Here is a 21406-nt window from a genome sequence, read left to right on the forward strand (position 1 = left end):
GCCAAGATGACATACTCTTCTCTTGCTCTGGCCATGGTTTCCTTGCTCGGTGTTTTAAAGGAAAGGGCTTAACTTCAGGAAGAGGTTTGGCACTCTGGATCCTGGATGTCCAGAGACACTTCCCTCTGTCACGGACAAAGAAACCTGCAACCTAAAATAGTGATGGACTTCAGACATATCCGATCTGTCCTCCAGTGTGCTCAATGTTACCTGATGTCACCTGAACAAAGCTTTTTCTGAAAAGGCTTATATACCTTAGTCAAACCAGCTGGAGTGCTGTTCCTGCTTTTATGGTACCTTGTAAGGATAGACCAGGACATCTAAGGATGTTTTTGCTGCAATATGTATGTATGCATAATGCAATAATGCCCAAATGGCACAATTAGTGATCAGGGTCTTAGAGCAGTAGGTGTTGTTTTTCCAAATAACAAGTGAATGCAAACATGCTATACCACAACTTTCAAAAAAGTAATTAGTGCTACATAATGCTCTCCAGCCATCTCCAGCTACAAGATTTGGCAAGAGACCTTCTGCCATAAAAACCTGACTGTATATTTGAAGCAACCTAATAAATAATTAAAGGAAGAACCCACATCAATGAATTTTTTAGAACTTTTAATTTAATATTTTAGTATGAGAGTTTCTTCTTCAATTTTCCAGACAGATTCTCTGAGAGAAAGGCCTTTTTTTGATGACTACTTTTGCCCCAGCTCCTGTTCTCTGTAGCTTTTATAGTGGTCAAAATCACAGAAGAGATCAAGGGATGGAAGCAACCATAATCTGAAACGCAGGAGAGAAAAAAAGAGAGGGAGGTTCTGCAGGAACACAGCTCTTACTCCACCACAACTCATGGTACACACACTACACTGGGTGGTAGTAATGGAAAGGCTAAAGCCCCTGTTACCCTTCCGTCTGCCTCACTCCTGAGGCAAATCTGCTCCTACAACACATTTCACTGCTCTAATGACCATTTTTGATGTGTATAAAGCACTGCCTATTTATCTCGCTTTTGTAAGTATTTGCAGTACAAGAAAGCTTAATTGGGACCTCCGATGTAATTAATTCATAGATCTAATTCCAGAGAAAAAGGACTGTAACACAGGACTGACAGGGAGTCCTGTGCGGCTGTGACTGATGAAAGAAGAATGCTACTTGTAATATGCTGACACTGTACAGAAATAGGCTTTGTGTTCCCAAGTCATAAAATGTCTTTTGGGATGAAAGGCAGACATTTTGGGTTAGTTAGTTCCTATTTAATTAGGTGGCTTCCAATGTAAAAGGGTTTATTGAAAGGATTCAAAAAGGGAGAAGAATGGAAAGTGCTCTCACACATATTTTCAGTTTTTCCRAAGTTTTTAATTATGCAGATACCCAGGGATCTTACCAGAGTAAAGGCTGAGTAAAAACTAGAAGTGTCTTTGTACTTTAAATAGTATTAGACTATACTGTGAAGTCTCCTGCTTCTCTTGGAAAACTTCTCTATTGCTTGACTTTTTTCTTGCAATAATTGGATGAAAGCCAAAGAAACTGTTACATGCTATTCAGGATTTAACCATATTTTTCTCCTTGTTTTTAAACCTAAAGTTTTCTATGCTGCATTTAATCTCTTTTTGTTGTTGTTGTTCTGATTATTATTTTCTATGTGGGTCACTTGTCAATATCCTTACTGAATCCGGTATAATTGATTTTAGCCCATTCCTCCAATGTATGATGATTAAACCATATTTTAATCTCATTGTCCCACAGATTTGCAATCCTTTCCTGCTTTGTGTCATCTGAATATATGATTAAAATTCTCTGTATTTCATCCTTCAGTTCATTCATGGAATCATTCAATACATAAGGTATGTGCGATGCCCTGAAGTGAAGAAGAATGGACAATGAGATACAGACCTACTGAGACAGAATTTGTCAGCAAGATATAAAATGAGGAAGCCAGAAAACTGGTCTGATTTCTGAAGCATTTGCCTGAAACAGTAGGCAAGATTCATTAAGGGAATAACAAGAGAGCCACATTGATTTCTTTTTGCTTATAATCATCCACTTTTTATTAGAAAAAATTATGTCCTTGGTAGACATTCACATCAGAATCTGGATCCAAACTTCACAGTTTGGGTTGATATCAGATGTTCTCATATATTACTTTAATCGTTTCTAATAAAGTAGGATAGAGGGAAACAGTGTTAACAATAGAGTAAGCAAAATAGTACACACAGAGCTTCAGCTATCTGTGCGTAAGTGTAGAATTATCTGAGACTGTAACATGTCAATACACCTCCCAGTTTAAAAACATTTTAAAATCTGTGGAAGCTGATATAAATAGGCAAATACATTGATCTTCTTTTCTGGATAGTTATGGTTTCTAGATAAACCATTACAGACAGATTAACGTTAATATTTTGAAAATGCCATCTAACTGTCCAGTGATAGCTATGGCTACATAAAATCAGTCTGTCACAAATACTGAGCACTTAAAAAAAGGAATATAGCCATTATAACATTTATTCCTTATTTCTTTAGAGCTCATAAGTAACATGATGGAATGAAAAATAAGTACCTCGCTGCATTTTTTTCACAAAATTCTTCTCTACTGAGTCACAGGATCTTAGGGATCAGTATTGTGGTATTTGGGAGCTGTTGGCTATAAGACTTATGTTTCACTTAACACAGTACAGTCTGGAACTAGCACAATCACTACACATCAGTTAACCACAAGTTAAAATGTGTGCTGTTGGATACAAACACGTACGCAGCCAGGGAACATAGTTAATCCAAAACCAAGGAAAAATGTACTTATTTATTTTGTGCTAGACATTCAGTAAAGTATTAAATTGTATGGATTAGGCTGTAACTGTTGGACAAGAAAAAGCAGGCAATATGGGGTTGCTTGTTGAATATGGGGTAGCAGYGTTGAAGAGGAGCTCCTCCTTTAGGATCACACTGCTATTTTCCTTCTTTGCACAGTTATTCAGTTATTCTTTTTTAGTTATAACCAGGAGATTGAAACTACAGCTAGAAAAAAACTGTTTCACTGAATTTCTCCAAAGCTTGGTAATGTTGTGGTTTACTGTCACTAGTAAAAGGTAAAAATGCCAGTTAGAGGATGTCTGCACAATCTTTAGAGCAGTCTGTTCACCCCTCTGGCCTGAGTTAATGACACAGCCCAAGATCCACCAGATCCAGCTGCCAGAACCTTATCTTAAGAATATATTGGGCTGGTGCATGGATGTGACTGCCTAACAGTCTGTAATTGCCTTGCTTTTGACACATTTCAAATACTCGTGCACAATTTCAGAAAGTTTGAAGAGAAAGGCAGGAAAGTTTCCACGTAAAATTGCTAGATTCATCTTTTACCATAAAGATGAATAAAGGCTCACTTTTAATGTTTTAAGGCACAGTGAGAGAAAGCGCTGGAGTCTGCTACGAAATCTCATGATGGGCACTGTTGCAAGAAGAATTTATCTTGCACTGGCAATAGCTTTGAATGACAATGAACATAACAAACAGGGCCAATCAGACAGTGTTGCCAGGCCTGCAGTTCCAGCAGCCCCTCAAATATGGACTAATGATAGTCTGATGTTTATGGCTCATGCTTCAGTGCTGTGTATAAAACCCAGCTGCTTTCTACTTAAGAGCTCTGTAGCAAAAATGGTTTGAGCTTCCAAATGTCCTCCCCTGGATGGTGAGTCTATTTTAGGAGCACTAGAAATGAGAACATAAGTTGAGCTTGGTCAGACCAAAGGTCCTCTCAGCCCACCATCCCATCTCCCACAGTGACCAGCAGTGGCTGCSTAGGGAAGAGTATGAGAGCAGAGCAAGCATGCAGCAGCACTTCCCTATTTTATTCTCTCGGTCATTCATGGCTTATGGTCCTTTTGAGTTGAACATGGTGTAGGCCATAATGGAGCTTTCTTCTCTGCATGTCAAGTTGATTTTTGAACTCAAAGCACCTTGCAGCAAGAAATTCCACAGCATACCCATGTGTTATGTGAAGAATCATTTACTTTGTTTGAATCTACCTCTTGCTGATTTAATTTGGTCCTCCTTAATTCTTATTCTGAAAAAGGCAGTGGATAACTGTTGCTTGTTTACCTTCTCAGTGCCACTGTGACTGTACAGCTCTTCCTCACACCACCACAGTAGGAGATCACTGTAGTTTTCCCATATTCTTTTGGGGAGGAAATTTACCTCCATTCTTTTCAGACCACATATAAATAACAGTCCTTCATTTCTGGATTCATTCCCTATGACAACTTCTCCTCATTCCTTCAGCTTTGAATAGCCTGTGACAGCTGATAGAAACTTATGTGGATTCAGACGTCTACATGAGAACAATCTTTTCAGTGAAATTTTCAAAATGTGGAGGATGTCTAACTTTTTAAGAGCACACTTGGAATTTTAACTATCATGCCTTGTTTCAAGCCAAGTCATACTGTAGTTTTGAGGCTAGCATGGACATACATTTCTGAAATAGCCATACAGTGTTTGGCTGCAACTGAATTTTGACATATTTTACAATCTGAGACATCTTAATTCACATAGGACAATATGATATCTCCATATCTATTAATATCTGGATAATATTCATATAGAAACTCAAAGCCCAATCCTCCAAGTGGTATCAGAGGAGTGATTCCCTCTGTAGGGATAGAGTAATGACAATATTCCTTCTAGGAGGCTATATGGTGATTTGCTAGCTATTCCAGCATGTACATAGCCATAGATGAGCTCAAGTGTAACTGAGACTAAAGCATTCTAGTTTTATGGATCTTGTTCAGATTAAACTATTTTTTAAAGCTGACCAGAGTACTCTAAGTTTCTGAGCTTACTGTACATTTAAATGGAGATGTGTGACTCTATCATGGCCTCGAACTTAACCAGTTTTGAAAAGATTCTTGATACCCTTCTGTTTCTCTCTCAGTCAAGCCTCACAGAGATGCTATGTGATATTTTGCCACAGTTCAATGACTCAGTGTCATGTATTTTTATTCTCTCTTTATTGCAAGCCTGGATTATGAATTCAAATGTTTTGAAAAGTGTCTTTTAAAATTCGACTCTTAGATAAATAAGAGTCATGACTCTGCTTTGTTCTGTACAAATGCCCAGAGATGCTACATAGCTTTATAGAAAAGTCATTAGTTTGTTAAATGTCTTTGCATGTTCAAAATACAGATGATTAGTGCAGTACTCAAAATTCAATGGGCTTTATGCAGTTTCTGTTTCAGGGTATATAAATATCACTTCTGCAATGAAAAAGAAAAGAAGATCAGGTGAAAGTTGTTTAGCAGCAAGTAAGGACGTAGCAAATAAAGAAGTAGCAAGTAAAGAAGCAAGTTAGTAGGTAATAGGTTACATATCCAAAAAGTTTATGTACCCGAACTGTCTCATACTTACTAGTATGAAGTAGAAGTGATACAGAATGAACAGTATAGACTTGATATGCAATTTAGAAGTCACATCTGAATAACTCATCAGGAAGGAGCAGCAAAAAGATTCAGAGCACAAAAGGAAAATTTTGAATTCCTATTGTGTCTGTCTCTATAGATACTCTGCGTGCGTGTACATATTCTCTCTATATAAATAAACAAAGGTGATATAAGTCATTCACAGAAAGGATAACCAAGGACATATTGAAGTTTCTTTCTTCGAGATGTTTTTTCCATCTGATATTTTAAAAGGGCAATATGTTCCTCTAAGTCTAAGAGATACAGCCAGCATGTCTAACTTGAATTCTTTCAGATATATTTATATTGTTAATCTTTAATGTTTCAATAGTTTATACTCCATGGTCCTTGCTTTAATGACCCTGTTTGTTTGAAAGCATTTTTTAAATGTGGGACTCGTATACAAAAGAATGCTAAAGACAATCATTAGCCAATATATGTAAATCATTTTGAATCCCAGAAGACTTATGTTATCAAATTTCCTTTATTTCTTTTTAAATTGTTTTCCTAGCTGAACTTGGAAATATATTTTATGTTTAGTACACAACAGTACAGGATTCACAACATCTTTGAAAGGGATATTTTAATTAAATGCCAATGTATATTATAATTTGCAACTTCTCATTTTTTATAAATATAATATATATAATATATAAAACTATATATATACTTATATGTATATTAACTATACTGTCAAAGTAGCAGTCACACACAATGTGTAATTCTGCCCCAGTTCCTTCATTAAAAATACTGTAAATTTAAATCTCTACTGAAATAAAAGATCTCTCAAGAAACCAAAATGTATTCCATACAAATTACTGCAAAAGCCCAAATCCCATTTTAGAGGCATTTTAACTATCATAAATGGTTATATATATGATAGGAGTCTAACTTTATATATAATGGTACAAAAAAAAGGTTTATGTTTTCTACTAGATGCTCATTTATTCAACCCTTTAGTATTATTGATATCTAAAGCAAAGAGCTGTTTAAAAAAAAAAAAAAAAAAACAAGGAAAACATTTCCAAAAAATTATTGCTGTTATTTGTCAAAGCACTTTGAAATCCAAAATATTTCACCCATCTTTAGTTCACAAAGTTAGCTCCACTTTACAGATGGGGAAACTGAGGATCAGAACAAACGAGTTTTCCACGACCTCACACAGCAATCATTGTAGCAGTGTTGCCTCAGCACTTTTTGTGCATGCTGCCTAATCTGTCACTCAGTGACAATACACGTGCCATTGCTATGGCCTTTAGGAGTCTAACTATAATGTGCATTCCAGCAAATTTGTATTTTTGCTCCTTTATCTCAGAATTTCAATGCTGTAGGTGGGGCGAAGCAATTTTTATGTTGAGTGTAAACTCTGTGAAGACAGTTCATGTTCCTAGCATTTAATTTTTATAAGCCTCTACCTTTATCTTCAAATGGATATAGTTTCCCATTTAAAAGTTTCAGTTTTCATTTGAGGGGCACATATTCAAAAATCAAAACAAAACAAATTCATAGGGGCATAATAGCCTGGCAGTGGAACTCAAGGAACCTCATCCAAGACTCTATGTGGCCTTGAAATGTGAATTTCCATGGAGGTGCTAGAACAGCTCCTTTCAGTGATTGCAGGACTGTGTGAACTTGCACATGTCTCACAGGGAAAAACAGTCTTTATCACGACTGTTCTTTCTTCTCTTCTCTTGTTTTTCAGAATCACACATTTCAGCATGGCCATATGTTACTTAACCACAATAAATCCTCCTCACTCAGGGGTTTATGTGTTCTGGATACTTCACACTCCTCAGTCACTCTGAAATCCTAGGCACCTACACCGAAGATCAAAGAGAAGGGAACTTTAAAATGCACTGTGCAGCCCAGATCTATCATAAAGCTTTCATAGTCTCCAAGCTATTAATTTGGGGTGAACATGGGGGATGTTAATATCTTACACATGCTCTATTTAATTATAAAACCATTAGTTGAGTCCCTGTTTCCTAACAAGCTAATGAAAATAAAATGTTTGCTGTCTGTATCAGTAAGATACAATGATGTGTCTCCTTTCCTTCACAGTATTTTCCAGGAGATCATGATATTCAGTAAACTCATAATCCTTCACACAAGCATCCTCGGAGGAGCCCAGCCATCCAACAGCAAAGTTGTGTTGCACATCTACTATAAATTTTGTCTGCCAGTTTAGGGTAATTTCACAGGACAAAAGATTTATAGTTTGTTTTTTTTTTCTCTCCAGTAATGCAGTCATTTGTGAAAACATTAAAGACAAATAGGACTGTAAAGAAAACACAAATAATAAAGAACATTCTCAGGATATGAAATATTGCTGGAAAAGAAAAGGAGAGACCTTGTCATAATCTAAGAATAAGAGGATGCTTGATAAAATTTAAAACCCATGATCTGAAGTACAGTTCAGACTCAGCTGGGGACCCTCCCCATGCCTCGATTCCCAGACCTTCTCAGAGCTGAAAAGGGCTCAGAGGTGTGAAAACATCATTACAACAAATGAGCAAAACAGGAGGAGTACAAACCGCGAAGCTTACAGTCCTAGTCCTTACGGCTTCTGCACAGGCTTCCCCATCAGCAGGCTGTCCTTGCACCACAGAGACCAYGTGAACCCCCTTGGGACAACTGGTGCCAGCCACTGCCAGGGACAAGGCAGAATGGCCCGAGCAGCTCCAGCATGAGCCGGTGTTCCGGTGCCTACACCAGCTTCTGCCGGCTGTACAGCTACTGCCCTGCCGCCGCTATCACCCAACAACTGCTTTGAGCTGATGGGCCCCTCAAACAGTAACCAAGGCAGCACTTCTGCTTCTCAGCAGCTCTCCTCTGACATAACAGCTTCATACTGCACATGGGAAAGAGGAAAGGGAGAAAGGGCAAGAAGGAAGGAGCAAAACAAGGCAACATGTCGAACTGCAGAAAGGGAAATTGTTAATAAATAAATCATCTTTGAATTATTTTCTTTTTTCTTCCCTGCCTCCATGTCACCAGACCTCATCACCACCATAACTACTGATTTGTGTCTTATTGGTTTATTATTATATTAGTATGGTGTCCCAGTACATTAGTTCTTGCCAAATCTTACAAGACTTTCACCTGTGCTTAACTTTACAGAGCTTGAAGAGTCATAGCCTGTTCAGTAGTACAGGGACGTGGAAAGTCAGTGACAGATCAGGTCGGAATAATAAGGCAGTTCAGATTTTTCACTGTGAAAAATTATTGACATCTTTTTTGCTGACCAATCTTGCATATTCAGTTGGTGTTATTTCCTTTTTTTTTTTTTTTGACAAATACACTGTGCAGACAAATTTTAGGCTTGGATTTGTTCTTAGAACAGTCACAATGGCTGTTTTTTATTCAAAGTTAAAGACTAACAATTAGCTACCTAAATGACATGGCATTATTTTTGCTCCCAGCTTGGAGGACTGAATCACAATAATCCGTGGCAAATCCTTCTTTGTGTCCAAATAATTTCCATATAATGAGTCTTACCTGCGCGGTGACTATTTTGTGCTAATAATAAAATGAGTGTTTTCTAACTTAGCCATCCATCTCATGGATGTTACTCATGCCGATATTCACAGCCTGTTTGCTCACAGTAAGCATTCTTGTGACTACAACAATCCTGAAGCTGTAAACAGAAGAGAAGCAACTTGGTGGCTTACTGGCAAAATATTTGTACTTGCTGGGCAAACAGTGCTCCATCATTCGCATTAAGACAAACTGGGAGCAAAGAGGAGATCTCATTTCAGGAGAGCAACAGAGGCACTCACCATCCCTTCTTTCTCCTGCTCCCAGTGCAGGGTCTGTAGCCCCAGTCTGGCCCCATCTCAGCCCAGCCCGGAGCTGTCAGTCGCTGTCCTGCGATGCCACAGCACTGCTGGCTCCAGCCCCACCACCACCCTGCCCCTGCCTGGCCATGGAAGGAACAGAAATCAAAGAAACAGGAGCAAACTAATTTTTACATCAATGACATCATGAGTGCTGGGAAACATCGGCTAGATCTGAGTAAATTAGCACAACGCCTTTGAAGTCAGAGACTTACACCAGCAAAGGATGTGATATGATCACCTTCCCCTCCTATTTCCCTTGTACTGTTACAGTCTAAACTTTCCTATGGACTTTCCACAGGGAAACAAATCTATATGGACAAATGGTCTAATATAATTTAGAGGCATGTTATCGGAAGGCAAATTTCACTGCTTCTAACTATTATTTCTAACAGCAGCTGTCTAAAGAACTGATATGAACAAAATTGCAAGCAATAGCATTTTCTTCTCCTCCAGCATCAGGCTGGGCAGCCTTTCAGTGGGGCTGGGGGTGGCATACACCAGGGAACAGTCCTGGACAGACATTTCTTTATATCTCCTTCCACCTTCACCTCACTTCTGTGGGGAGCAATTCAGTGGAAAATAATTAAGTGTTCCTTTCACAATCATCTCCCTCAAGAAAGAAAAATGGATGTATTTCTAATTTCTGTTTCAGACAGATGTGAAAGAGAAGAAAAACAACTCTAGAACTGGGAAATGAGGCAAATATTCTGTACCCACATACATGACAAATGACCACAAAACTCATCTGAGACACGGCTTGATTTTGAGATAGTTTTTCCATGACCTGTGGGTGGATGGAGGAAGAACAGTTGCATTATTTCTTTATAATTCATATTGAACCTGCAAAAAGTATATTCTCACGTTATGCTTTTCTGAACAAAAAGTCAATCATTTAGGCTGTAGGTAAAAAAAAAAGTATAAGAACAAGCAAGACTCCTCACAAACGAGTCCTAAAACCAGTTGCTCCCACGCTTGAAATGGCAGCTTCTGGCAATGACTAATGCATATATATAGTCTAAGGACACAAAATATGACAGCTGCCTTGTCCTGACATTTCAAAACAGATGCTCAAACAACCCAAAACAGGGAAACTTCCAGTGCTCTTCCTTAGGAAGCCTTGTATGATAAAGATCATCCAGGATCACTGTTTTACATTAACAGAGAGACTTCTGCAAAGGAGTTWTAAGGGATATGCTGTGCCTTTCCTTAATACTTTCCCTGCATCAGACACGGTTTCTTGCATGAAGCAGCAGATGTAAGTTCCCTCCCCATCTTTTCCTTCTGCTTTTTGCATTTTTTACCCATGGAAATATAGCCCACTGCATAACCGTAAAGGGGATGAAGTTTCATTGGAGACACAGTCCTGCGTTTTTCCTGAGCTGTGTCGCAAAAGGAGTGATGCACTTCACTCATAAGAGGGAAGCAGCACTACGTTTATTGCAGTAAGACAGCAACTTAACAAAGTTGAATTGTGAATAAGAACRATTTAATGAGGTTTGATTGGCAAGGTTCACTCAGTTATTTACTGTATGAAGGACAGGGTCAGATGCATGCGCAATGGAGACCCTCCCGTTGAGTCACGAGGTTCAGACTGGACCCCCTTGCTTTCTAAACTCCTTCGGAGAGGAGCCTAGGTGCAGCTGAATCCAGTCCTAGTCCCAGACTTGGTCAACGGTTTATGTCTAAGGGATTATGTGTGCAATTAGTCAGAGATATAACTCAGCAAAGTTTCATGAAGTTTGCAAAAGTTCAGCATGCTATTTTAATCACTTACCGAGGATCTGTCRCGGGTAAGGAATCTCTCAACCTCGAGGAGTAACCTTGAGAGGCGTCCCTGCTCAAGGGGAGGTTCTGCAGTGCAGCCCGCTGCCATGCAGGAGAGCTCAATGGGCTCTGGGCTGCCCCCTATTTATGGGGGGGAGATGATTGACTCATGGTCATATTTGCATGCTAGACGGGCCTTAGTTGGCGCACGCTCAACTAGCYGCTACATGCTGTTTACAGGGAGGTCGGGTTGAGGGGGAGAGAGCACATCAGTGGGGGGGGAGAAAGGAGCACACCGTCACAAGCTGTGCCCATTTTGGCTGTTGAAATAATAAAGAAAAAAATAAAAAGAATAACCGCTGGAATCAAAAGATATGATCCAGTCTCACCTGGAGATTTGCTTCACCCTGTAGAAAAAATACTGATTTGTAGCCTGATCTAATTTTCTGAGGAAGATCCCTTTATGCAATGTTTTGTTCCAAATACCAGTCTATTCTCCTCCCAGTAGATTTCCTTCACACTCCCCTCAATAGGAATATTTAATTTATTTTCCTTACCTTGATTTATTTATTTTTATTCTTTTTAGACAAAGGTAATGAGCAAAATGCAATAACAAAAGAGGAAGGAAGGAAGAAGAAGAGAGAGCACAGTGAATCAGGTCACGTTATAGAGAGAGCATCCTGACCTGGATTTGACGAGAGACACTGTGTTGGGAGAGAAAAGTGCACAAGAGCAAGATAAATCCCTTGATAAATACTCTGTTTCACCATCTGGACAAAGACTTGTTTCCACTTGTACACCATGTCTGCAATGCTGCAAACTCTTCTGCAGTCAAACACCCCTCTCTGGCCATTCACAAACTTCCTGAAGCCAATTTGTCTGATAAACAGTTTTGCCTAAGACCTGTTTAGGCTCCAGAGTCAATGTCAAGGACTAGGTAACAGGCAGGACAAAAACTTCAAGGACACAGACTGAAAGGGAACAAAATAAAAATCAGAGGAACACAACAGCAAAGCAGAAGCCACTGACTACACTGAGACTTGGCATAAACTTTGAGGTAAATATGCAGTTGGGTAGGGTTAGCTGGGAATAGAGAGGCATCACGCACTGTTAGAAACATTTTAGAAAAACACACCTCAGCTCTGAGTGCAAATACTTGCAAAGTATGAATTTATCATTCTTTTTCTTTGAGTAGCAACAAGCGCAATTCTGAAATTTCTCTTCCTCCTAAGTCCATCTCAGTTTGGGCCATCTTGCATAAGACCACATCAATTAAATACATTTGGGATACAAGCATGCCAAGAGAGCAACTGAACGAAAAGAAAAAGAAAAATAATTAAATCAAATGGAATAACTGCAGAAACCTATTGCCCTGCCACATTTCTTTGCCTGACATCAGTGGGCAATGGACAGACATGAGAAGGGTAGAGAGCATAGCTGAAAAATTTAGTGTGATTATCTAAACCTCTGATCCGAGGAAGAGAGGAAGGCTGGGATCACTCTGGGAGCCGAAAACTCCCTATCTTCTTTCACCTACTTACTCTCATGCTTCTGGAGTGTCCATCTATAGAAACAGAGCTAATAACAAAGAGTGATCTTTGGAAAGGCATCCTGTCTTGTGGAAACTGGTGTGCTTCCTTTTCAGAGATATTCTCATAGCTTTATTACAATGCCTTAGTTGTTCACAGTATGGTCTTTTGCTATATATTTTTTCATTAGCATCCCAGGACTCCTGTGGAACAGTCAGGCAAGGGTTGTAAATACTATTATCCTCACTTTACAAAGGGGAAATGAAGACTGAAGGGTAAAATAATTTGTTGCTGGTTGTATACTGTGCTAGATTTAGTGCTAGAGCCAGGATTTAGAACTCAAAATCTTATCAAGATATTTTCTTCGGTGCCATTGTTTCCCAATGCCCGTCCTGAAGATATGAAAAGAGCAGCAATAACAGTGCATAAGAAATATTTTCTTCCCTCATTTCCTTGCAACTCAACTGTCTTCTAACGTGCAAAAATGACATGTACCCTTTGAGGACAATATACCTGCCAAGTATGAAAGGAATTTGAATGGATTAATCACAAAATTTGCAATTATTTGATTATTTCTCTGAAGCCAATGAAACATGCTTTGATTAACCATCTTTGAGGATAGATCAAAAATGGGTAAAATATTTTTGACGAAATTGTCCAATTCAATTATCTCATAGACAGGGATAAAACTAAACCACTGTCAGCCCTGAAAAGAATTATTCTGAATTATACTTAACTGAAAAATGAAGCTTTGAATGAACATGTAAAAGCATGGATACTATAAGATGGTGTTTAATGCTTCTTAATTGCTGCCTTTTTAACGTTACTGTACAACAACATAGCATAAAACTGTGCATATTTTGTAATAATCATTTTATCACTTGGCAGCAATATGAAATCAATAAACTTTTCAGTGTGCTACAGATCCCTTTATCATATCAGCCAAAAAAGAAAGCAGTCATGAAGAAGGAGAGTGGAATGCAGTGAGATGGTAGGTGGGAGGAGCTTCTGTGTGTTTTGTGTTTCTGCTATGAAAGCTGGAGCACGGGCTGCACGAGGCCCCTCGGTTCACTCCATTTCTCCACAGTCACCAATGAACACATCATATAACAGAGAGTGCAAAGAGGCAGGCACAGGAATTTTTTCAGGTGCTGTTTTTCAGCTCAGATTTGTTCCATGATATCTTCCTTTAGTCCTGACAGTACTAAACGCTAGATCCATACTCTAATGAAATCTGTGCAAAGTGTCCCATGATTTTGCATTGTACATTTGCTTAGATCTAAATGATCCCTCCTTTTCCTTTACTTAGCGTTAATACCCTTATTACTTTTTAGGAGAAACATGATTCAGTACTCATCTTAGAGCTCTGTCTTTTATGCTGTTCAGGTGCTAATCCTGCTCTCATCAACAGAGTACATCTTCCAAAAGGGCCCCCTGCCCCTCTTCTGAGTCACTCAATAGTCATTAATGTTTAATGGCTAGAGGAATGGGTGAGAGATAAAAGACAGAGAAGCAAGTGCAGCAGATTTTCCTCTGCAGAGAAACCTGGTGACCCTTACATTGTCTCTGCTTTTTTTCACAGTGCAACCAGGAAGCCTGCTCAATCCTACTTAATGCAAGCAACAATGACTTAGGATAAAGCAAAACAAAACACAACACAACACAGAATTCCCAAATGGTATTTGCTCCCAACAGTATCGTCATTTAGGTACTTAAATTTTCTCTAAAGAAGGTCTTTAAACTCATGATGAGTTCCTTTTTGACATAGTGATACAGTACATTAGTCCAACTTGCAGGCAAATATATTTTATTAGGTATCCCCCAACATGGCCAGAATACCATGCCTTGAGGACTTTCATGCTGACTTTCAGGTTGCCCTTGCCTGCTAGGGAAACCTTTAAAATTTAAAGGAAAAAATCATTTGTAGATTCTGCAAGCTGAGGAAAGAAACCCTACTTGGTGTGATTTGCTATAATGATAAATTTWTCAGAAGCTGTTCATTTTATCTGCTGCAGAACTGCTCTTTGATGGCATTAATCTGCAGTAATGATTACAGGAAAGTAATTCAAAGCTGTTCAAAGGGAAAGGTGACATGATGCTTTCCATCTCTTTTCTGAATGCTGCCTCAGATTCTTCAATAAATTACAGATGTAGAGAGAGAAAAGACGGGCCGTATACTGCGGAATATTTGGGGGAAGCTGGAAACATGGAGCAGTGAGAGCAATGCTTTACATTTGCAGTAAAATATGTGTTGTAGACTTTTTTCATGAAAGGCTCCAGAGTCAAAAGTCTTTGAGATGTTTAATATTAAATATATGCTTTCCATTAACTGTTGGTGAAGATGAATCACAAATTGCCAATCAATTAATGCTTCGTAATATTTCAGGTAAAATGGATTCATAGTACCTTTTTGCATGGCCTTTTCAAAAAAAGAAGAGTACTTCAAAACCTTGGGGGAAAAAAAATGAATTTTTTCCATTGGAAAAACAAAATCTACTGAATCTTTTCCGCTGGATAAATTTTTATGTTGTGCATGTGGCTTCATGAATATTTTTCCTATATATTATAGAGAGTATGAAGAAAACCAAAGGACGTTCCAAGGCTGGAAGCCAGCTAGAAAGATTCCTGATGCCATCCCCCAGTTAGTTAGACATAATAGATGCCTTCATGGCAGAAATTATTCTTTTTTTTTCTCCACCATTTAAAAGGAAATCATAAAATCACAGCTTTTATGGCTGGTTGTAAGAGACCTCTGGAGGTCATCTAATCCAACTTCTGCTTGGAGCAGGACTTCTAGGCTTCCAAGAGACCACATCATTCAGGCTTTGCCTAGCTGAGCAAGAAAACCTCCATGGATGGAGGGTTTATGACCTCTCTGGGTGACCTGGCCCAGTGCTGAACTTCCATTTTGGCAAAGATGTTTTTCCTTCTGTCAGGTCTGAGTTTTCCAACCTGCAATGTATGGCCATTGCCTTTTGTCTTCCATTGCTCCTTGTTTTACCAAATCACTTCTCAATGTAATATTGCCCCCTGCCTCCCCACCCTGGCCTTGTTGAGCAAGCCTACTAAATTCTTCTGGGTTACCCACAAGGTTATCAGTCACTAAATAAACTCTCATTTTATGTTTTACTTCAAATGTAGTATTCTAGAAGGAGCTATGATGTCCTCACTGTGCAATTTTGGAGTGAAGTAAACATTACACCCATGTGAAGATCCTTTTGTATTTTTAGGGTGACAGAAAATAGCCTTAGTCTACAGTCAAAAAGCCAGTTGCGTTGTCTACACAGATCTTTGAGAACGAATCAAAAGTCTGCCCTGTGGCACTGCAGCGCCCCATTTGCACCCACACCGTCGGTCCTTAAAACAGATCTAGGAAGGCCTAGTCATGCCCATGTTCTGCCCAGCACCAGCAGGGATACCACTATTCCACAAACCTTCCAGATGTTGACCCAGCAAGGCCATACAGGAACTCACACCACACCAGTCTGCTGTACATTACGCCCATTGTAGCCGTGGTCGCACTTGCCTCACCACCCCATCCTGAGCATCCATGCTTATCTCATGGCCCAAGCATACGCTGACCCACTACAGCTAGCCAGTCACAGAATAAAGAAAATCAGACTCAGCTGAGGCCAATGTATATTCTGTAAAAGCTCCATGTAAAGCCCCAAGCCCAGTATGAAGCCTGGCAGTGATATCTACACCAATGCTGGCACCAAATGAAGTCATGTCTTGGATGCCACTGTCACATCTCAGATATCACTGTGTCCCACCATCTGCCCACCCACATATGAGGGTCATGGCCCGTGCTCACTGACAACAGCTACTTACCCTCCAACTCATGCTGTTTCTGGTCCTAGACTACAACTGATATTGCTTGTGTTTCCTGCTCCTCAGGGCATGGCCATTTTTGCATGGAAAGCTGTAGGGGAGGAAATGGTTGTGCTTCCACACACTGAGTCCTCAGTCTGCACCACTTTCCTCTGGGGCTTGGGAGGATGGGAATGTGGTAATGAAGGGCCTAACTCAAGCTGATAAGACACATCATCAAGTGAAGGAAATTTCATTCTCTTTTTAAGGTAGTTCAGCTCAAAACTCCTCTGGCCTTTTCCTCTAGAAAGGCCGTGTAAAGGATAATCCTTTGTAGCAACCAAAGGAATATAGCCTCACAGCCCGATAAAGTTCTAGAAAAAAGTCAATGTCCTTTGCATGAGGGAATTTATTTTCTAGGCCACTGTACCATGCTCTGTAATAGTCAGTGGACAAAAATATGTCAAAACTGGCTGCTCACTGAGCCAAGAAAAGACAAGGAGTGTCAAGGAAAGCTGTTTTAGCTGTGTTTCTTAAAATGAACCCTCAAACTAGCATTCTTCTGTGGCATCTATATCTGGCCCTGTGAAAGCAGAACCTTGCAATACTTGACAGACTGTGATTCAGGTCAAGTAGGAAATCAGGATTTATCTGTCAGGCACTCATTAAACTGACTTACACCAAAAAAAATCAGGGAAAACCATGCTGTACAATTAGCTTTTACACCCACATAAATGATAGAGGCTGTAGGAGTTACCTCAACTTTTTTCTGCCACCTTCCCTCCGAGGCCTGATCCTGTACCAGAAGATTAAATGTAGGCTGGGAATCATCAAATCCCAGACAAGGTTCTGCAGACAATAAAAAGTGTAGGCATGTCTACTGCCTGCCATGTGAGCTYTCCTGAGTATTGTTTGAAATGATGCATCTCCTGTTTTCCTCTCCTGACCAAGGCCAAACTTTATTCTTCTTCCTATACTGGCCAAAGTGCAGGGAGGTGGGAATGAGACAAAACTCTCTCTGTAGAGGGGTGAAACAAATGCTAGGAAGGTTCAGGCATCCCAGAGCAGGGGAGCTTGACATGGGGTTTATACTACTGATCCTTTAAGACTTTCTAACATTCTCTTTGAGATATAGAGGGAGAAAGTAGTTTCTGCAGCAGCAGAAGGACAAGGCTAGGAAAATTGCCAAGGAACTAAGGTTTCTCTTCCTTCCTATATTTCTAGCTTATTCCAGGCTGGAAACAGTTCAGCTGACGTACCTCCTGGGTTGCCTCAGTCAGGGCATTGTCCAGCTTACTGCATATGCAAAAGTGTGGCAAAGCATTTGTGGTGAAGCTCCTGCCAGAGATAAAAAGAGAGAGATGTGTTTTCACCTTGTCACTATTACTCATCTGCCTCCCTCTGTCTCAGGAGCTCCTACAAAAGCACCCATCAGCCCAGTGACAGCTCCCTAAGAATTCCCATGGAATAATCCAACCAGAGATGGGTACCTGAAGACTCATGTTGTTATGTTACTTTGCAGAAAGTTTTCACCTTCTGGAGGTGAACGTTGCATCTGGTCCATTCGGGTGACTCTCCACTTGCAGTTGTGTCAGGGAAGTAGGTTCCAGTGAGACTCCTGGATATACACAGTGTCATACCCACCACTGAGTGGTGTAGGGGTGTACCCCTTTGGGAGGCACCAAGCTGCTACTGTGGTACATGGAAGCTTGGTAAAAATGATGCGGCGTATGTTGTCCAAGATGTGTTGGTGGACACATCACTTCTAAAGGATGCACTGGGCATAGTAGCTTGCTGGTTTTGGAACATGGTGTAAGGGTGTGATGACAAGGATAATCTTGAAAGTCTTTCTAAAATAAGTGAAGGTTAACACAATGCCTTCTAGCACAAGTACAAGTAAATATGAGGCACTGCTTGCAGGGGTAAATCCCAAGTGAATATTATCTGTATGGGCAGAGCAGCCTGGATGGTGTAGTAAGGCTGTGTTTGACATTTGCCTGCATGACACACCAGGTGGAATAAAATCCTCCTGCTCCTGAAGGCATTCTTGGAGGTTAACACTGCAAGTAGCTATGGTGTTTGGCTTTGAGTATGAGCAGACATCAAGACCTGTGTAGACATAGCTAATGAGAATCTGGGATTTGATTATTTTATTATTGACTATTCACTTTTGTTTCAGGTGAAGTAGTCTGGAAAAAAACAATTGCAAGACCTTACCTGGAGCAGTACTGATCAGCCACAGTTCTAAAATGAATCGAAGGGGACAAATATTTACAAGTACTCAGCAGTTGYAAAGTCTTCTCTCCTATAAGCATTACAAAAATCAAGCTTGAGTAAATGCCAAATGTTTTTGAAAATCATATCCCAGAGATTTTATTTTGGTGCATAAGAAAATATAACCTTCCAAAACTACAACACTGAGTATAGGACTGAAAAACAGCAAAGAGTAGAGAAAAAAATGAAGTTTTCCTAACTAAATCATTAAAAATAAAAAGGTAAAATACTCACTTGTATACAAGGGAAACATGGACTGTTTCCAGTAATGACCAGAAGGGAAAATGTGAAGCCCATATTCAGAGACTAGAATAATATTGTTAGAAAAATGCTCTGAAAGAACAGTGGCAAAAGAAAGCTTTGGGTTCTTTTTCTCCCCAACCATGATCGGAATTTACAGTACATAGAGAAAAATACAGCTGTTTTGTTACATGGCTACCTACAAGCATGCCACAAAACTGTAGAAAGAAGGAAACACAGGTATCTGAAGAATGTGTGTGTTGAGTGGAACTAGTGTTTAAAATATGGGGCAAATACAACCACATCATTGCAGCTTGATAGTACCCATTTCTTCCCAGAACTAAAACTAATAATAATGTCTAGCTTTTCTACAGTATTTCTTATTGGAAGATCTTGAAGTATCATTGATAGCAGCTATTACAGCTAAGCCACATGCATCCTTGAGAGTACACATCTGACTGTACATACTATCTTGGCCTGGGAGAAATGCTGAGAGTCCGTGCAGCTTAACATACAGCCGCTGCACAAATTTCTGGCAAATTAGACTTCAAGTGACCTGAAGCAACTGAAACATATCTTGGAGAATATGATGTCAAAACCTCATGAGGCCCACATCACTACAGATTTTATCACACTACAGGCATGCTGGGACTGGAGACCTCCACCACTCAAGGTCACACTCAGTGGTAATGTTATGCTGTCTCTGAGGGCAAATGCAGCCTCAGTGCCTTTATAATCRTAGTCCAGGAAGTTTGGCATGACTGTAGTATGTCATGGGGGTAAAAGAACAGCTGAACACAGAAGTCAGTAGGAAAATTTTTTGGATGAGTGAAGTCCATAGAATTTGGGTGGAAATGGGGAGAAGTGTTTTTTTCCCCTTGGTTTTTGATGTTGTCTTCTGTTCAGTTGGATAGTCAGCCCTGGTGCTTTTACATCTAATGATCATGGAGATTTTTAATGAACTCATGGGTGGGCATGGCCCAAAGTCCATGCTGAAGAAACTGTAGAACAGAGATGCAAGGGGCCTTCATATTTGTTTACTGCAGCTCTTCAGACACGTTGGGGCTGCAAGAATAAATTCCTTTCCTGCTTTGAAAGCGCAGGCCAGATCATATCAGGTCTTTCCTATCTTTCTCTGAGTAAGAAAGACCACAGCTGGGAAAGAGCTTCTAGACATAACTAATTTCAAAAGGCTCCAAGACTACAGCTTTACTATTAGGGCCAAGGCATGGGCTGCAATACTGACACATGATCACCAATATTGTTTAATTACTCGTATGCTCCTGCAAGCTGGCCTGTGCCAGCCCTCCAGGACAGCACCCAGGAAGTGTTCAGGGGTTGTCTGAGACTGCACTGTTCCCAGTGGGCTGCACGATGAAGTTTTTCTAAGTATTTTAGGAGAGAAGAGAGTTTAGGTTCTCTAGATGTGAGCTGTGCTGGACCATTTGCCCTTTGGGCCAGAAAACAGGCCTACTTTATTTTCAGCAACAAACATAGCCTGAAAGCCTGGAACAACCCTATTAAACAAATGTGCAGGCCAGTGGCAAATGAGTATCAGTGACATTAGAGAGGGAAGACTGTCCCTGTATGTAAATGTTTTGTCTGCTTTACTATACTCCCAATGAGGAAGAAACAGAGGTAACAATTGCGGGCCAGCTTTGAGGGCTACCACCCTACAATTGGCAAAAACAYCTGAAAACAAAAATCTATAGTTGAGTTACAGGCAGTAAGGTATTACTGTACAGTGACTTGAAACTCAGTAATTGGATATTGTTATGATTCCAAGCTGACATACTTAGCAGATTGGAATAGAAGTGGGTTTTAACAGCACAAGGATCACAAATCAGGCGTCTAGAATCAGGGATTCTGCAACAGTTTTGTTCATGTGCAGCGCTCATGTGGAGGGGCCTGCATTCCTCATTTGCACATTCATGGATGTACTTCTGATGTTGTTTTTTCATACAGAAGTGGTAGGAAAGCATCAGAGAAAATTCTTTCTTAGAGAACCGTGAAGAAAGCAGAGAGAAGCCAGTATACAAGACCAAGGAGATTTCATGAATGCAGGAGGCTGGGATATCTGTGTTCTGCCAATAATACTAAATATACCCATAATACTTAATGCTAGTAAAGGGGCGCAAAACTGTGGCTATATCTATTCTCTTCTATACTTTCTTCTTCCATCTGATCTTCTTTATAACACAAATTCCCTGCGCAGTTCTGTCACTGAGCCCATACCTTTTGGATGAACAAAAGACTTTCTTTTATGGGAAGACAATTTAAGGACTTCACATAATGTAGAATCCTCAAAACACAAAAGCAAACCATTTCAAAGGGTTTTTATATGCACTTTTTTAATGCACCTTTTTCCTAGACTGAGGTTTTTTTACTGGTCAAGCTTCCAACTATTCCTTCCTGTTACACATCTGTTTGCTAAATTACAGAGGCTTCTATACTCATAAGTATTCTCTTAATATAGGTACTGAGAGAATGAGGTTTCTCACTAAAC

This window comes from Apteryx rowi, unplaced genomic scaffold (assembly GCF_003343035.1).
Source record: "Apteryx rowi isolate R43461 unplaced genomic scaffold, aptRow1 scaffold_54, whole genome shotgun sequence".
NCBI lineage: Eukaryota > Metazoa > Chordata > Aves > Apterygiformes > Apterygidae > Apteryx > Apteryx rowi.